A 17971-nucleotide genomic window follows, 5' to 3' on the forward strand; every position below is an offset into this window, starting at 1 on the left:
ACATTAGGCAAATCTAATCGAAATTCCACCGATGGCTTTCTTTAATCAATTTTAATTTCTTGGAGTGAGTCGCTGACGAGTCGATCGGCATTCGGGTCGCGGACTCCGTAGTCGGAAATATTTATTAGCCGAGTGGTGTCGGCGGCGGTGGCCGGTGAACGGGCGACCGAGGAGGCTCTCTTCGAGCTTCAATTCTTTCACGGCGAGCCGTAGAAAACGAATTCCGGACGTACGCAGGCATACATACTGTTAATTTATTTTAATATTTGGCTTACGGTTTATAGATATCCGTTATTTAGACCGAAAATAGTGTCGAGCCCGGGGGCAATTAACGATCGAAAAGAAAAGGAAATTTACCAACGTACCGTTACCGTACGTTATTAAAATTGTTACGCGTTAATATTAGCTACGCGAAAAAGTAATTCGCTTTTTTTAAATTGCATCTAAAACAACGAACGATTTACGACGATAGTCAATGTTTCGCCTTAAGCATTAAATACAGTTACTAAATCACAGCACCGTGGAAGCAATACTACTAGCAAATCAGAAGATTGAAGCCAACCCAACATCACTAACTTGTAGAGTCTAAAAACTTATTCTTAACTTTAACTTAAGTACTTTATTTTAAATTCATTTGGAAAATACATACTGATGTATTTATTAACCGACTTCGAGAAAGGAGGAGGTTCTATGTTCGAGTGTATATATTTTTTGGCTATGATCGCCGATTTCTCTTTCTAAAATTCTTTATTTATACCTGGGGGGGGGGGCTGATTTGACGGAAAATCGGAAGTAGTTCAGTGCAAAAGCCATTCAGTGTGCTTTTTGAGCACTAACTACAGCATATAAAGCCTCGTGGAAATATCGTAGACAACTGCTTCTGTGGTGCAATGATTTAAGCGTTTGGGCTCCAAAACGGAGGTCGCGAATTCGACTCCCGACGGGGACAATAACTCTTTGTTGTTGTTTAGTTAGAACATTTGTCAAATCTCCTAGGCTCCTCCTCAAATCCGTCAAGAATGGACCGATTTTCAAAATTCTTTATTTATACATGGAGGGGGGGGGCTGATTTTACGGAAAATCGGAAGTAGTTCAGTGCAAAAGCCATTCAGTGTGCTTTTTGAGCACTAACTACAGCATATAAAGCAGTGGAAATATCAAAGAGTTCTATAAATAGAACTCTTTGTTGTTGTTTAGTTAGAACATTTGTCAAATCTCCTAGGCTAGGAGATTTGAACGGACCCCCCCGGGGCCTGAAGCGCTCCTTATTTTCAATCATTGTTTCGTTATTCCTATTCGTCCTTATACGGGCTGTACCATTACAGTACTTAATAAAATAACTGCGTAATGTATCGAGAAATAAAATATTTTTATGAAAAAAATTGAACCGACTTCAAAAAATAAATAAGTAACTCAATAAATATTAAAAATAATCAATCAGATCAAGATTTTTGACACCAAAAAAAAACGTTTTAAAATAAAATATGTACATAATAATCGTTGTAATAACTATCCGTCCGATCTTGCCCACTGGTAGTATTAGCGTGACCAGGAAAATATTCCTTATCTAATAATGTAGCCTTGTCCTACAGACAATCACAAACATAAATTTACAACCATGCCTCAGCAGGATTCGAACCCGCGACTATCGTAACAGTAGGAGGACCGTCCTGCAGTCTCGGCCACTGAACCAGCCAAGCCAATTTTTACGTTGAAGTTTTTACCTTAGTAAAATCCTATTTATATTATTATGTTATAACATATCAGTATATATTTCCCAAAATGAAAATTAAATTAGACTAAGTTAAGAGTAACAATTATATACGATATAAGATCATTGTGTTTGTTGTCTGTTTGTTGTCCAGTAACTTTTATTGCTTCCACGTTGCTGCAGTTTACCAACATTTCATATTTTAAGGCGAAATCTTGAATAACTTCGTAAATCCATTTCATTTCGAGATTATCGTGCAGTTTTTCGTAGGTTACGTAGCGATAAGCATTGGTAATTAATCGATTTGATATAATTATGTTTTTATTATTTCGCCACAACGCAGAATTGATATAATATATAATAGATAGATAGATATAATATCTCGATTGAAAGCTTTTTATATAGATCTACGACACAAAATAGTTTGTGTAATGAAGAATGAATGCGAATTATATAACTTGGAATAAAAGGGCCTATTCCATAAAATAAATGGAGGTAGTATAAGTCCATATATCAAAAGAAACAAAAAGTAACCATATCTTTACCATTCCCATGTACATTCCAGTGTAACTTACTTTTATTCAATGTATTGATTGTTAAAACTTACAAGTTTACAATTTAAACAAAAATTAAGCACTTTAAATTAAAATTTGTTATATTTTTTATTATTAATCTCTTAGAACTTTAACAATTTGTCCGTGAGCAATAAATATTATTATATGATTACCGTTATACAATATAACTATCCTGATATCTATGTAAGATCGTTTCAGTAAGTGATCTGTTGTACAAACTTATAGTCTAAACCTTTTTCTAGATACTATTCTAACCTATTTTAAAGTATATCCTAACTTATTCTAAAGACTATTCTATCGTATGGTATGGTCAGTATGTATGGTCAGCCTATGCCTATACAATAGATATAACAATGGGCCAAGAACATAGCCCTGCGGAACACCAGTTTCACAATGAAATGTCTTTCTGTTTTTATTATTTAGGTTTTTACTAATTTTGTTGACTAATTTATTTATTTGTTCTGCTATTTCATGTTTATTACGGAAGCCAAATTGATGGTTTGGAATAACATTTCTTTCTTCTGTGATTATTTTTAGACTCTTAACACACAGGTAACAGGCTTATAGGACGATAAGAGGAGACATCTTCTGATTTTTTCACAGGTCTAAGGCCTATAATGATTTGAGCCACTTTCCACGTGTTAGGAAAATAACTAAGTCTTATTATGGCATAAATTTTTTTTATAACATCTTTATTAGATACGCTTAGTACAATCTTAATTTACAATTAATTTATTACTACTTTTCCTATGTACTTGGATTAATTAACAAGCAAGACGAGTGCGAGAAAATACATCAATATGTATTTCTCAATTATAAAATTATAATTATTTATTAATTATTAACTTATAGCTATAGTTTACACTAAATGTATACAGTTTATATAAGTTCGTATGGTTTTGTTCGTTTCAATCTCCTGACATCCTGCGCTCTGTCCAGCAGTTGTATTGCTTCCACGTTAGTATGATTTAGTAACTTTCTTTCGTGTTTCAAGGCGAAATCCTGCACAACTTCGCAAATCCATTTGATTTCCAGGTCATCGTGCAGTTCTTCATTAGTTACATAGCGATAGGCATTGGTAATCAATCGAAGAACCTTGTTTTGACAGCGTTGTATGACTAGTTGATTTGAATTTTTAGAGCAACCACATATTTGCACCCCATAGGTCCAAATTGGCTTTATAATTGTATTATAGATCAACCTCTTTGATTTTAGATCAAGTTGAGATTTTGCCATAATAATTGTGTCGTCAGCAAAGATTTCAAGAAGTGTTTCTTTTGTTGTTGGAATGTCAGCAGTGTAGAGCAGATACAGGGGAGGTCTTAAGACCTTGTGGAACTCCAGCCGAGATATTTTTAAATTTCGTGAACGCTAAAATCGTGCGATACTCTAAATTTTCTTCCGAATAAATATGACTCCAGTAATTGACAATAGTTAAGCGGTAACAATTTGCTCATCTTACAGATTAATCCCAAATACCCGATCAAAAGCTTGTGAAACATCCAAGAATATTGCTGGGCAGTATTTCTTTTCCTCAAATGCTCTTTCCATAGCCGCAGTTACTCTGTGCACTTGATCGATTGTTGAATGGTGATTTCGAAAACCAAACTGGATTTGAACTGAATCTGGTATTGTTACCAAATGTTTAATACGTTTAAGTATCAGTTTCTCAAATAGCTTTGATATTGCAGGTAGTAGCGAAATAGGTCTGTAAGATTTGACAGGTTGTCAGGTTTTTTGAGCATAATTATTTGTGCCACTTTAAAGCATTCCGGGACATGCTTCAGCCTTAAACAGGCATTAAATATATATGTCAACATGATGATTGCTTTTTGTATGGCATTAAATATGAACGTTATTAATTTGATGCACTTTGATGACTTTTCTGAGAGCTCTTTTAAGATTCTTCCAGTAATTAAGTCAAAACCAGGAGCTTTTTAGCATTTATTTCTTTAACTATTGTTCGTTTAACTTCCTTATCAGTAAATTTCTCATATGGCAGATCCAAAATTTGTTACATAAAAATACAATTTTAAAAACAGATTGATAAGATCACAGATTTTTCTTGCTCACAATGTTTTACCAAAGTGATAATTAAACTAAAAACAAACAGATTATACCAATTTACTTTCAATACCTATCACTAACAGACCCCTATAGGAATATTCTCACGCTCCATAGCTTTTTTAAAGAACCAATAAAAACCAGATGGCCCTTTTAAAATTGAAAAAAAAGACGATTCACACCTAGTCAGAGAAAAAAAAACTGACCGTCTCCACACCGTAACTGTTAAAAACCGTAAAAAATCGCCCTAATAACGAGCACTTGACCCAAAAAAATGAGATGACTAGCCTTTGCGAAAATCTTGGCCACATCTATTAGGTGATCTTTATTGTTACAGCAGTCATCTGATGCTCAGCATGCGGTCTGGGATCAATAAAAAGTGAGAGTTTAGATGTAAAGTGGAAGGTAATATGATTAGAAGAAATGTCAAAATAATGCAATAAAATATTAGGTTGGCTAGGAAATTTTGTCGATTCACACGTTTTGTCATCTTTTGGATTAGCTCTAATTTTAGGATTTTAAGATTTGTGGGGAATTGTAGGGACACACCAGTTAACTGTCAAAATATGCTCATAAATGATGATAATGTTCCTGTAGTAATTATGAATTTATTAGTATATTTGTTGTTAATGGTATAGAATAATCTTTTCATAGTTTTTAAACAGTAAAATTTGTTACAAACACTAATATGATATACAGATTAAGAGTCCACTAGCTAAACCAGACACTATTTTACCACATTGCCAGTTTTTGTAAATTATATGTATATTTCAAGAATATAATTTGTTACATTAAACTTATTGGATTTAGAATGTAATCTAAATAAATAAGTACATGAGTACAATAATATACCAAGGAAATCTTATTTGTACAACTTTTAGCTTGTAGAATAATGCAATGTTAATATTAATAAACATTTATAACAGCAAATTTTGAGAGCAAAATTTAAAAGTATTTGGTTATTATATACGATATTTTAAATTAAAATGATGATATTTGTACTAATACTATCACCAAGGGCACCATGAGTGAGCCCTTAATGTTGTAGCACCACTTTTATGCCTTTTGCATGTGAAAAACAATCTACTGCCTATCTTGTCTTGCAGTTCATCTAATTTAACAGTCATAGAAATTTTAGTTGTTAATTTGGCTACACTCATATTTCTACGTTACCTGTTTTAAATAAAAATAACTTGCAAGTAATTTTCATGTATTTTAATGTGTTAGTTGGGTGTTACGATAATGAGACTTTAATGCTTTCCTAGAGCTACTAACCTGTAATGTTTTTTTTTATATTTTAAAGTCTCCTTTTACCAACTAGTGGTTTATCTGCACTATAATAGCGACTGGCGAGTGATCCGGTCTTACCCAGCCGGGTTACTGGTGTGTCCGGTATCATTTTCCTTGTCGGATTTTTACTTTTGTCTAGGGACAATCACAAATATTGAACAATCACAAACATAACTTTACGACCATGGCCCAGCAGGATTCGAACCCGCGACTATATCAACAGCAGGTGGACACCACCGTCGCCTTTACCACTGCGCCAACCAAGCCGGCAGCTGTAATCTTGAGGAGGTTCTTGTTTTTGCAATATTATATTTCAAAATCTCCAACACCATCAAATTTCAATGTTCCTTTTTTCATTTTAATGGTATGGAATTACTGAATAGGATAAGTCTCGTATGCTCGCGGAAATAACATCGAGTGTTATGTCTCTAAATTAAATTTTATCTAAAATTTGAAGTTGCTGTTAAATTGAATCTGTCAATTTGTATTTGTATGTTTTTGGTTATATTATTTTTGGAGTTACAACAGTGTTTTTCATAAACATGTTACTCTAGGTATTACCTATATTTCAGGTAATATGTGTCTTGCAAAAATATATTCTTAAGATAGTAGTTATTAGGCGTCTATTTCGGTTTACTTCGACATTTTATTTGGTTAGAGTGATTTACTTATATTTTTTTTTAATATGTCCAGTCCGGTAAATATTAAATATAAACGGTTTTGCTCTTAAAATGGATATGAAAATTTAGTAAATAAAGAAAAGTTACATAAAAACACAAACTTTTCTCAGTAATACTTAATAAAATACACACAATTTGCCAATAATAGTCATTAAAATATAGCCATTAATAGAGTTTAATAGTTTAAAAAAATATAATTTTAACGGATATTTGTCATCAATTCTCACGCTCCATAGTACCTTTCAAGACTAAATAAAACCAATAAAACCCCGTAAAAAAAGTAATTTACAACTCAGCGAAAAACTGACCATTTTCACCCCAAATTTAACTGTTAAAAACCATAAAAAATTATCTAAATAGGCAACACCTGACCCATCAAAACAGCCCTTATCCCATGCGAACTTCTCAACCACCTCTATTAGTCGGACATTGCTGTCATCACGATGACCTGTTGCTCAGCGTGTGTCCAAGGGACAAGAAAAGAGTGCCAATTTTTTGCTAAATAGGAAGGTAATACAGACGGTCAACGAGGGTTTTTGTGTAGAGTATTAATGCATTGTTAAAATTGGCCTAATGTAATATTAACTAAAGGATAATGAATGGTGTAAAATTAAGTTTAATTGGAAATTAATTTTGAGCTATGTGATAGTTTTGTTACTTCATTAGACTCTATACTTTCTAATATGTACTTTTTTGGATTAGAAGATATCGGGATTATAATATTGGATCGTCTTGTCGGTCGGAATGTGTGGCTATCGACGCGGCCGTTTATCGGAAGACTCACTATTATTTTTGTGGAAGAAATTAGCACGGGAACAGAAAACACTGGCTGAATAAAAACTTCTGTATTTCATATGTTTACTACATATGTTCGATGGGAGTATGGACAGGATTTTAGATTAGGTTAAGGAAGTACGGAAGCGCTATGGAAGTGGTACGGTCACAAGGGGTAGAGAATTTTTTCTCTTATTCCAGAATGACTAGCTAGAACTAAATGGTATTTTGCTGATGTATCTTCGGGTTCGGGATAGAGAAGTGTTTTGCGGGCAACAAAGACCCTGGGTTACGACTGGGATTGTCGTAGTTGTATCTACCGGGGTTTGTGGTACGTAGGTAACACTGAACATGTTCGTGAAACTCTCCAGGAACGGGATGCCTGATTCGAAGTGAATGTTAACGTTCCTCATAAACCTTGGAGCATTGAGTAACGCGCAGACATTTTAGATTGGGACACTTGGAGTAGTTTCAGTTGTCTCTCGGAGACGTGCCTGTACCACACCTGTGCTCTGAGGAGGCAAACTGGATGGATTAGCATTTTATACAGAGTCGCTTTCTGGAGAATTGGAAGCTTACTTTTTCTGCAGACGATTGGGAAGAGTAGACTGTACACGCCATTGCCCTTGCAGATAGCGTGCTGGATTTGGGCTGACCATTGGAACCTGCGGTCGAACTGGAGACAGAGGTATGATACCTTCTGCAGCCACGATATCCCTATCGATTTGGAGACGGTAAGAGCGGAACTCCTTCTTCCGGTGGAACAGAATAGGTTTAGTTTTCCTCGGGTTAATCTGCAGCCGCCAGAATTTGTACCACGCAATCGCCTGGTTCAGTTGAACTTGAAGTCCGCCGCGGATGTATCATCTGCATAAAATGTATGGGAAAACTGACATTTTAAATATAGCACACGCGGCCACACTATTTACATAAGAAAAGTCTCAGAAAATGTGATTAACCAAGTCCTTTACAGTCCTGATAAGCCTTCCTGTATTTATTTACTACAAAAATAATAATAATAATAAATGTTGTAGTAGGGTGTCATATGGTCAGAAATTTTGTATAATATTTTCACGAAATATTATTTTAACGTAATATTCACCAATACTCACGCTTGACAGAATATTTAAAGACTCCCTAAAACCCAAATGGCTCTTTTATAAAAGAAATAATTTACAACTCAGCAAATATAGCTCCTTTTCGCTCAAAAATTAAACTGTTAAAAGCCATAAAAAAAATTGCCTAAAAAATTGTCGAGACTTTACCCATCAAAGAGACCCTTATCCCATGCAAATTTATCGGCCACATCTATTAGTACGACGTTACTGTCGTCACAATGATCTCTGGCTCAGCGTGTGTCCAAGGGACAAGAATAATAAAAAGCTAAATTAAAGGTAAATAGAGAGGTAATACAGATGGTCAACAAAGGTTTTTGTACTAATATATAAACCTTATTAAGATATACTTAACAGTAGATAATTTAAAATTACATATAGAATTATTAATATTTTTTGTTGGACCCTCATATATATATATATATATATATATATATATATATATATACATATATATATATATATATATATATATATATATATATATATACATATATATATATATATATATATATATATATATATATACATATATATATATATATATATATATATATATATATATATATATATATATATATATATCTGAAGAAAATAAATATAAGTACAAACATAAAATTTGAATTTTGAGGAAGATGGAAAATTTAATAGAATTAGCGTTATGTAATTAGATATGGTCATGTTATGTTTTTTTAAATAGTTTTCTCATACACATTTTCATCCAGGAGTTGTTTGATGACGATTCTAACATTGCACCAGGACACCAGGAAGTTCTCTTGTTGTATTACACAATCTCAAATTCAAAAAAAAACCATTGATAATATGGAAAAAACAGTTAAAACGAAATTATTTTCATAAAACCTTATAAAAGTCGTACATTCATTAGCGTTAATTAATATTAATACATCAATAATTTAGTTACTTATAATACGAAATTTGTATTGATATATTAATGCCGAAATATTACAAAGATAATCGGATCGATTTTTAACGTCACTTAGCAACTTCCAAAAATTTCTCACGCTTCAGGGCTTTTCAAAAATACCAAAAAAGGGAATAAAAGAGAATAAAAAATGGGTAATCGACACCACAAGAAAAAAACTGACCTTCTCATCGTTTAACTGTTAAAAACCATAGAAAAATCCCCCTAATATTGGATAATTCGGCCGACAATAGGTGAATAGTATATCTCCTTTATGTGTGGCAATTTTTTAGGTGCTAGGTAATTGAACGTTTACGGCGATGGCCAAAAAGATGGCCAACTGATGCCCAGCGTGTGGGCTCATAAAAAAATGTCTGTTTGGATTGAGGTGGAGAGAGTAAGACTGAGCTGAGAGAATAATTGATGAGTAAAAATTCTATTGTACTGTGCTTACAATTTTAATGAAAAAAATATTAATTAAGTTTTATTGTAGCTGAAATCTTAGGATACAAATAAACTTGGTTAATAATAATAGTTAATAGATATATTAATAAAAATCCTGGTGCAGCTGAATCGTCAACTGGCTTCAATAAATAAATATGGTACTTACTAAAAATTAAAAATAATCAAAATTAGATTTTTAACAAAACAAAACTTTTTAAAATAAAATATGTACATAATAATCGTAATAACTAAATGAAATACACAAAAACCTTATTTAACCTATATACTACACATATTTTATATTCTACTATATAAACACAATTTGGCTTAATACCCACCTAAACCTATTTATCTATTTACAATATTATTTTAACTACTACCAACTGACTACTTTGCAGTCGGTGCCGGTATTTGTTTTTATCTTCTTCAATTTCACGTTACCAATTACAATTTGAAAGTTGTTAAGCCACGTATACAACGCCATATATTGCATATATTTATTAATATTAGCTAAACACTATATAATACAAACACGATTATAATGAAACGATATAAATAAAAAATATCTTTGTTTTAGCCCTCTTTCAGACTGAATTGTTAGTTTTATCATGGAATAACCATAAAATAATACGAGATAAAATTAAGGATCTCCATAGAAGAACATTAAAGATTTTCTATCGAAAATAAGTATGTAGTGGTATAGTGGAAAACTGTTACAAATTAAAACTGATACGCCTGGCTCAAGAGTTGGATACAAATTGTCGTTATAAAGGTAAAAATACACTCGATAGATTTTAAAATATAATCCCATAGGAAATAAGGGAAAATCTACTTCGCTAGTTATATTTACCACTTTATGGTCACACCTCACTTTTTAGGAAGAAGCCTTAAAATTAAGTACAATACAAGATCGACTCAAAAAAACAATTTCATTTTTCATAAGATGGCGAATGATATTTTTAATCAGATATATTGCATGCATTTTTTTGAATTAGGCTCCAAAAGGAGCATTCTCAATACTTAAACATGTTTCGGCTGGAGTTCCACAGGGTAGTGTCTTGGGACCACTTCTGTATCTGCTTTACACTGTAAGATATTCCAACATCAAAAGAAACAGTAGTAGAAACTTTTTACTACGATACAGTTATAGCAATTCATATATATATATATATATATATATATATATATATATGATAACAACTTGATAAAACGCCTACCCATCCACAAACTCCGGTACTACGACAATCCCAGTCGTAACCCAGGGTTTCTGTTGCCCGCAAAACACTTCTCTATCCCGAACCCGAAGATACATCAGCAAAAGACCATTTGGTTCTAGCTAGGCATTCTGGAATAAGAAAAAATAATCTCTCTCTATTTTGTAGGGTGGTGTCTTGGGACCAATTCTGTATAATAGTCCTACATTTTACTTTTTTTTTACATTTTAAATAGCTATAATAACTGTATCGTAGTAAAAAGTTTCTACTACTGTTTCTTTTGATGTTGGGATATCTAACAGTGTAAAGCAGATACAGAAGTGGTCCCAAGACACTACCCTACAAAATAGAGAGAGACTATTTTTTCTTATTCCAGAATGCCTAGCTAGGACCAATCTACAAATAGACTAAAGAGTGGAAAATACAGTTTAATAGCTCCAAAGCTGTCCTTACTAATTTTGCGTTGCAGCGAAATGACAAAAACCTAGTTATATCACTTGACGGATGCAAGAATTCCTCAAATAGAAACAACTAAAAACCCCGGCATTCATCTCGATGATAAGCCAAACAACTGTACCGGTTAGGTGGAAGATATTCTCAACTTGATCTAAAATCAAAGAGATTGGTTTATCAGTCAAATATAAAATCATTGTGAACCTATGGGGTTGCACTAAAACATCAAACCAACTAGTAATCCAACGCAGTCAAAACAAAGTTCTACGATTAATTACAATGTTTGTCGCTACGTAATTAAGGTACAAATATTGAGGCAATTCATATTCATGGAAGGGAAGCCTTTGTTGCAATAGTTTGGTGTCAGTACAGCAATTAACAGACACTGAGTTTTAGTGAGGTTTTTCAGCAATTTGGCAAAACATTGTGAAGGGTTAGTGATACTCTCCGTGCCTGGAGTATATCGCTTTTTAATCTCTGTTGTGTGGTAGCCATTTTCCTAAGCTCTTGAATATCTCGAAAAATTATTTTAAACGTTTATCGCGTTTTATGTATGATTACTGGATAATTGTTGAAACTAAACTTGACAGTTGAAATATGATGAAACAGTGTCACAAACAAAATTACACCATTTATTCTATAAAGGGCTTCGACAGCAAATTCGTGCAGAAACACCCAATATGAGAGTATAGACCATCATTAAGATGATAATTTCCGTAAAAATTAAAAGCACAAAAAATTATTAAAACGTTAACACCCCATTTCCCTTACACTTGTACAGAAAATTATCTTTCCCTAATCTGTTGTGTTGATGGTTATAAAGAGATTACGTGAAGATCTAGGATCTCAGCGTGTAGCCCACCGAGAAAACCGGTCAGTTCTTAGGGTAATGCGGAAGGACATGAGGATGACTATTGTGTGAACGTGCGACGTGATTGGAATTTATTGTCTTTTAATTGGGGAATGGTGACGTTGACACCCTTTGTTTTGAGTCGGATTATTAAAAAATAAATATATTAGTTATTCAGTTTGCAATTGTTTAATGATTTATTAATTTTGTTGGATGATATAGTCCTTACAATCCTTGCAATTGAATATACTTCTGCAATATGTAAAAATGTGAAACTCGAAACGGATTGTTCATTCCTATTTTCTCCTGCTTAAAAAGCGATATAGAAGTGTGTAAAATTCGATTTTTGTTGGTAATGGTCGATATTGTTGTCACAAATATAAATTTTCTAATGCTGATCTTGTTCGTGTACCTGTTTCACATAGTTAATTATATTTCTCAATTTTAATAACCATATTGACACACCACCAGTGATTGTTTTGTGAAGAAGGAGTGGTTATAAAAAAAGTTAGAATAACAGTAGAGTTGCTAAGCAGGTGTCTCATAATTTTTTATTAACCACATTTAATTATCGTGAAACACCTATATATTACATGAAGTAATAAAGTATCAATATATTATTCAAAATTAATATTTATTTCATACTGATTTGCTACTAAAATTATATAAGTTCGCTGATCCATTCCTTAACAGTAGACCGTTCAAAATGTTATTACTGAGTTAAATCTGCCGGCTTGGTTGGCGTAGAGGTTAAGGCGACTTGACGGTCATCCTACTATTGCGATAATCGCGGGTTCGAATCTTGCTGAGGCATGGTGGTAAGTTTATGCTTTTGATTCTTTATAATTGTCATTGTCTTTAAGGCAAAAGTACAAAATCCGACGAGGAAAATCATTGCAGTCACGCTAGTAACCAGGTTGGGTAAGAACGAATGTTTTCTGGGATGATGTCTAAGTTGGTCACTCAGCGTTCGGTAGGTTTAATTCCGAACAGTCTAAGTAAAATACCAACCCTTGATGGTTGATTTTCCTGGGGCAGTGTCCCGAAACTCGATATCAACCCAAGTTTTTGTTTCAACTGTATTTTTTCCCTTTAAAAAGCAATAGTTTATAAACACGCGAAATTCCTTTTTATACATTTTTTCACAATAACAAAAGTTGCTTCACTCAAAATGCTATAATTCACAAACTAATGATCCGACAGCTGTCAAATTTATACACGTATCATTTGAGGGTTAGGGCTAACTAAAAAAACATATGGATTTAATTGTAGTAGTGCCATCTATATGTCAGGTCGGGAACTTTTCAACTGACCTGTTATACGTATCCCGCACTCATTCTACTTGTATATTGATGCAATTAAGTCAGAAGAACAGCCATTTATACTCTACTATAACATTATTATAAAAAATATATAAAAAATATGGCATAATAATTCATTTTAATAATTTTAGAAGGTCTGTCTAACGAATAGACAATGCCATACTATTAATACACAAGGCTGATATAATTATTAACAATAATCAAAACCATATAAAGATATTTTATTTTTCATTTAGATTTTTTTAAACTTTCAAATATTAATAATGGACATAGCATATTCAATATGACAGGTGATTTGAAAACCTTAATTTTTTTATTACAGTAGTATATGCTTAAAGCGTCTACTAAATATTCATTCCATCATATTAAGAAAACAAGTATTTTTTAACAAAATCGATACACAAGCCGAAAAAAATTAAGCAATTTTAGATGATAATTAAAAATTTAACCAATTTAAACCTAAATCAGTTCTAATCATGTTTTGACGTTTCCGTAATACCCTTGTTGACCATCTGTATCATCTTCCATTTACCCTTAACTCAGGTTACCTTCTTTTTTTATCCCATGGCCACACGCTGGGCATCAGGTCACTACCACGTCAATAAAGAGGAACTAATAGTTGCGGCCCTGAATTTTGCCTAGCAATAAATGACCATTCATCTCTTGAGGACTTGGGTGTTGACTACTGGGGTAGGTTTTTTTTTATGGGTTTTAACGGCTAATGGTCAGTTTTTTTCGCCCGGATTTCTGGGATCAATATTTTGACATTGGTAATCATTTCGTGATTTTTTTAATTAAAATCTTACATTGGATATGCTTAGTAAAATTGAAATTTATAATATTAAGAAGATAACTTTGTAAAACAGTTTGATTTCGATGTCATCGTGCAGCTCTTTGTTGGTTATGTGGAAATAATCTTTGATAATTAATCAAATAATTTTGTTTCGGCAGCTTAGTTTAGTTAATTAGTTTAATGTTTTAGTGCAACCATAAACTCAAAATAGGTTTTATAAGTGGCTGATAAACTAATTTAATTGAAATTACAGGAGGGTCACTATTTATATATCGGCAAAAAAGCAAATAGTTAAGTTACAAATATATTTTTATTGATTTTCAAAGTACTCGTCACGATGATCGATACACTTTTATACATTCGCTTAAACCAATTTTCAAAGCATTTATTCCATTCCGAATGAGGTATCTTCAAAACATGATATTTGAATGCTTCAATAGCTTCTTCGGGCGATGAAAATCGTTGACCACGCAGTTTATTCTTCACGGATAGGAACAAAAGGAAGTCATTAGGTGCGAAATCAAGGCTGTACGGCGAATGACCCATCAATTCCATGTTTTGAGTGCTCATATAGTCTCTTGTTTGAGCCGATTTGTGAGAGCTCGCACTGTCATGATGAAGAACAATCCGGCGTCTCTTGTTTTGTTTTCCTTATTTCACCGAAGACTTCTGACAAACAAATGGTTGTGTACCAATCAGAATTTACTGTTTTACGATCCTCTAGGGGCACTATTGCAATATGAACAGTATTCCCGAAGAAACAGACCACCATTTTCTTTTAAGTGCTTCATGGGCGAACAACTTTTGTTGGATTTGATTCATCTTGGAACACCCATACAGTCGACTGCTGCTTACTTTCGGGCTCATACGAATATATCCATGAATCGTCACTTGTTTATTTTATAAACGTCTTTCGAAGCATCGAGATTGAATTTCTTAAGCATTTCTTTGCACCAATCGACAGGAGCTTTTTTTGTTTTGAGCGATTGTCAAGTTGTGTGGGATCCAACGCGAATATAATTTTCCTAGAGCTAACTGTTCATATCAAATCGCATATATGCTGGTGGAACTAATGCTTAGGGATGCCTCAATCTCACATTAGGTGACATGACGATCTTGCTTAATCATTTTCCACACAGCATCGATGTTTTCTAGCACAACAGCTACAGATTATCACTAGATTTTATCTAGGGAATGTGTATCTTGTTCTTAACAGCATTAAAGGAGGTAATACAAATATAAAAAAATAGTAAAAAATAGCCATAAGTTTTGTATTTTGTTAGAAAAAAAATAACGTGCTTTATTAGTGTTGTCTTCATTGTTGAACAATAACATTATATACTTTAATAGGTTCACAATGTATATGTCACAGTGATTCGTTTTATTAACATATTCTAAATCTAAGCTTGGTTTTGACATCAATATGGGCTTGTTGACCATTTGAGTATCCCCTGGCGCACCCTAATACTAAGGCGTTTTCTTTCTCTATTGAGCCACACGCTGGGCATCACCTTCTTCAGGTAATATTTCGTTAACTACCACATAATAGCGGCGATTCATATTTTTGCGAATTCTAAAGGTGCTTGGACATTAATTTTGTTGTCAGGTCAAGTGGTGACAGTTGAGGCGGTTTTTGCTTTATTGCTATTACCGGTAGATTAAAGATGTTTATTTTTTCAGGACAGGCGAATAACAAACATATATTAGTTTTAGTACTTAATTTTCTTATATAATTTTAAGCCATGAATGTTATGCCTATATAACTGCTTGCGCTTGATATTCTTGTAAGACTCTATATCTGACGCTATATTTTGAATGTCTGAAAGTAATTAAATCATTTACAACACGCAATTGAATGAATAGCAAATGGAAAATCGAAAAATCGTCTATAAATTGCTGCTTTAAAGGTTTGATCGGAAGTCATTTCTGTATCGAATAGTGACGGTCTGATAAGTGGATTTATTTCGAAAACCCTAACCGCAAAAAATCATGGTTATCACCTGTCGAGGTCGGCCGATCGACTTCAAGACGCAATCCTTTTGGTCACAAAATAATTCCCTGTGTTTGGTGGGACCAGAGTGGCGTGGAGTATTACGAACTATTGAAACCTGGTGAAACAGTTAATAGTGATCACTAGCCGTAACAAGTCATCAACTTGAACTATGCATTGATCGAAAAACGCCCAGAATGGGCCCGAGGACATGACAAAGTGATTTTACACCACGATAACGCGCACTCTTATATATCAAAGCGTTGAAAGCCCTTAGATGGGACATATTATCGCACCCGCCGTACTCACCAAACCTTGCTCTGTCCGATTATCACTTCGCCAATTTCGAAGAGCTTAGAAAATGGCTCGATGAATAGTTTTGCCCAAAGAACAAACAGTTATTTTGGGACGGCAACCATAAATTAGCTGAAAGATGGGCAAGATGTATAGAATCAAACGGTTATTACTTTAGAATAAATTAATTTTTTCATTTTATTCATATCGTTGATTAAAATGCATGCAAGCATCTAATACAAACCATTTCTATCTTTTCATTTCTGTAATTAATGTAGAAATCAAATGACTTTGCAAATTTACAAAAAAAAAGTGATTGTGATAATATTTCAATCTAATTCTAGCCATTACGTACTAATGGCATATTCAGATATATATTAAGATAAATAGATAAATCCCATATCTAGCTTCCAAACGGTTATTTTAAATTTTAACAAATCGGCCCCCCATAATCGAAACTGAATCGAAATCAAAAAAGTGTCGGGCTATTGATCGATAGATCGAACGCGACGACATTCAGAATTATGTTTTGGCTCCTCTAGCATCTACTTTAGAAGCGGTCATCAATAGGTTATTTTTTAGGCCGATCTAATAGAGCTGATATGACTAAAAAGGTTTCTAAATAAACCATTTATTTCCGGGTCAGTGATCTGGTGACATCTGCATCCGTGAGAAATAACCAAGGCAATTCTATTGTACAGGTTTCAACAACTTATTACGATGACGGGTGGTTTTTATTTTATTTGGTGAATATCTTCATTTGATCATTTGTATTAAGGGGATTTCTTACGTAACTTAATACGTAACTCTGTAAGAATATGTCCTTTACGACGATTTTTCAAAATTTAAATTAGTTTCAATATTTTATATATATATATATATATATATATATATATATATATATATATATATATATATAACTATACTTTTACCAACGAGGGTCTATCTGGACTGGACCTACAGTTTAACATGGACTGCGAACCACGGTCCTCGGTATTAAGCCTACCGAATGGCGATTGACCAACTTATAAATCATCCCAGAAGACATTCGGTCTTACCCGCCTGGTTACTGGCGTGATTATTTGTTTCTGGCGTGGCTATTTAGGGTAAATGATGTGGCTCGATGAATGGAGGTAAAATGAAATGAAACAGTGGTGTTGGTACATTATGTGACCGTTATTTATTGAAGTAATCTTATATATAAAAATGAATCGCAAAATATGTTCCTAAGCGCATAACTCAACAACGCCTGGACCAATTTGGCCAAATCTTTTTTTAAAATGTTCGTTGAAGTTCAGGGATGGTTTTTACGGCGAGAAAAATTAGAATTATTGCTGGAAAAACCCTAAAAGTAGCCCTTTTTGTTTGAATTTGTTTCGTGTATCAGTTGACAATTCATCTGTCATCTGTCAAAAGTCATCTGTAACAGACAACTTTTTTTTTTTTAAATTTGATATGACTTGAACTCAAATCCTTTTAA

This window comes from Rhynchophorus ferrugineus, unplaced genomic scaffold, assembly GCF_030347505.1.
Source record: "Rhynchophorus ferrugineus isolate W39M unplaced genomic scaffold, kcgeb_rfMv2 rfM3, whole genome shotgun sequence".
NCBI lineage: Eukaryota > Metazoa > Arthropoda > Insecta > Coleoptera > Curculionidae > Rhynchophorus > Rhynchophorus ferrugineus.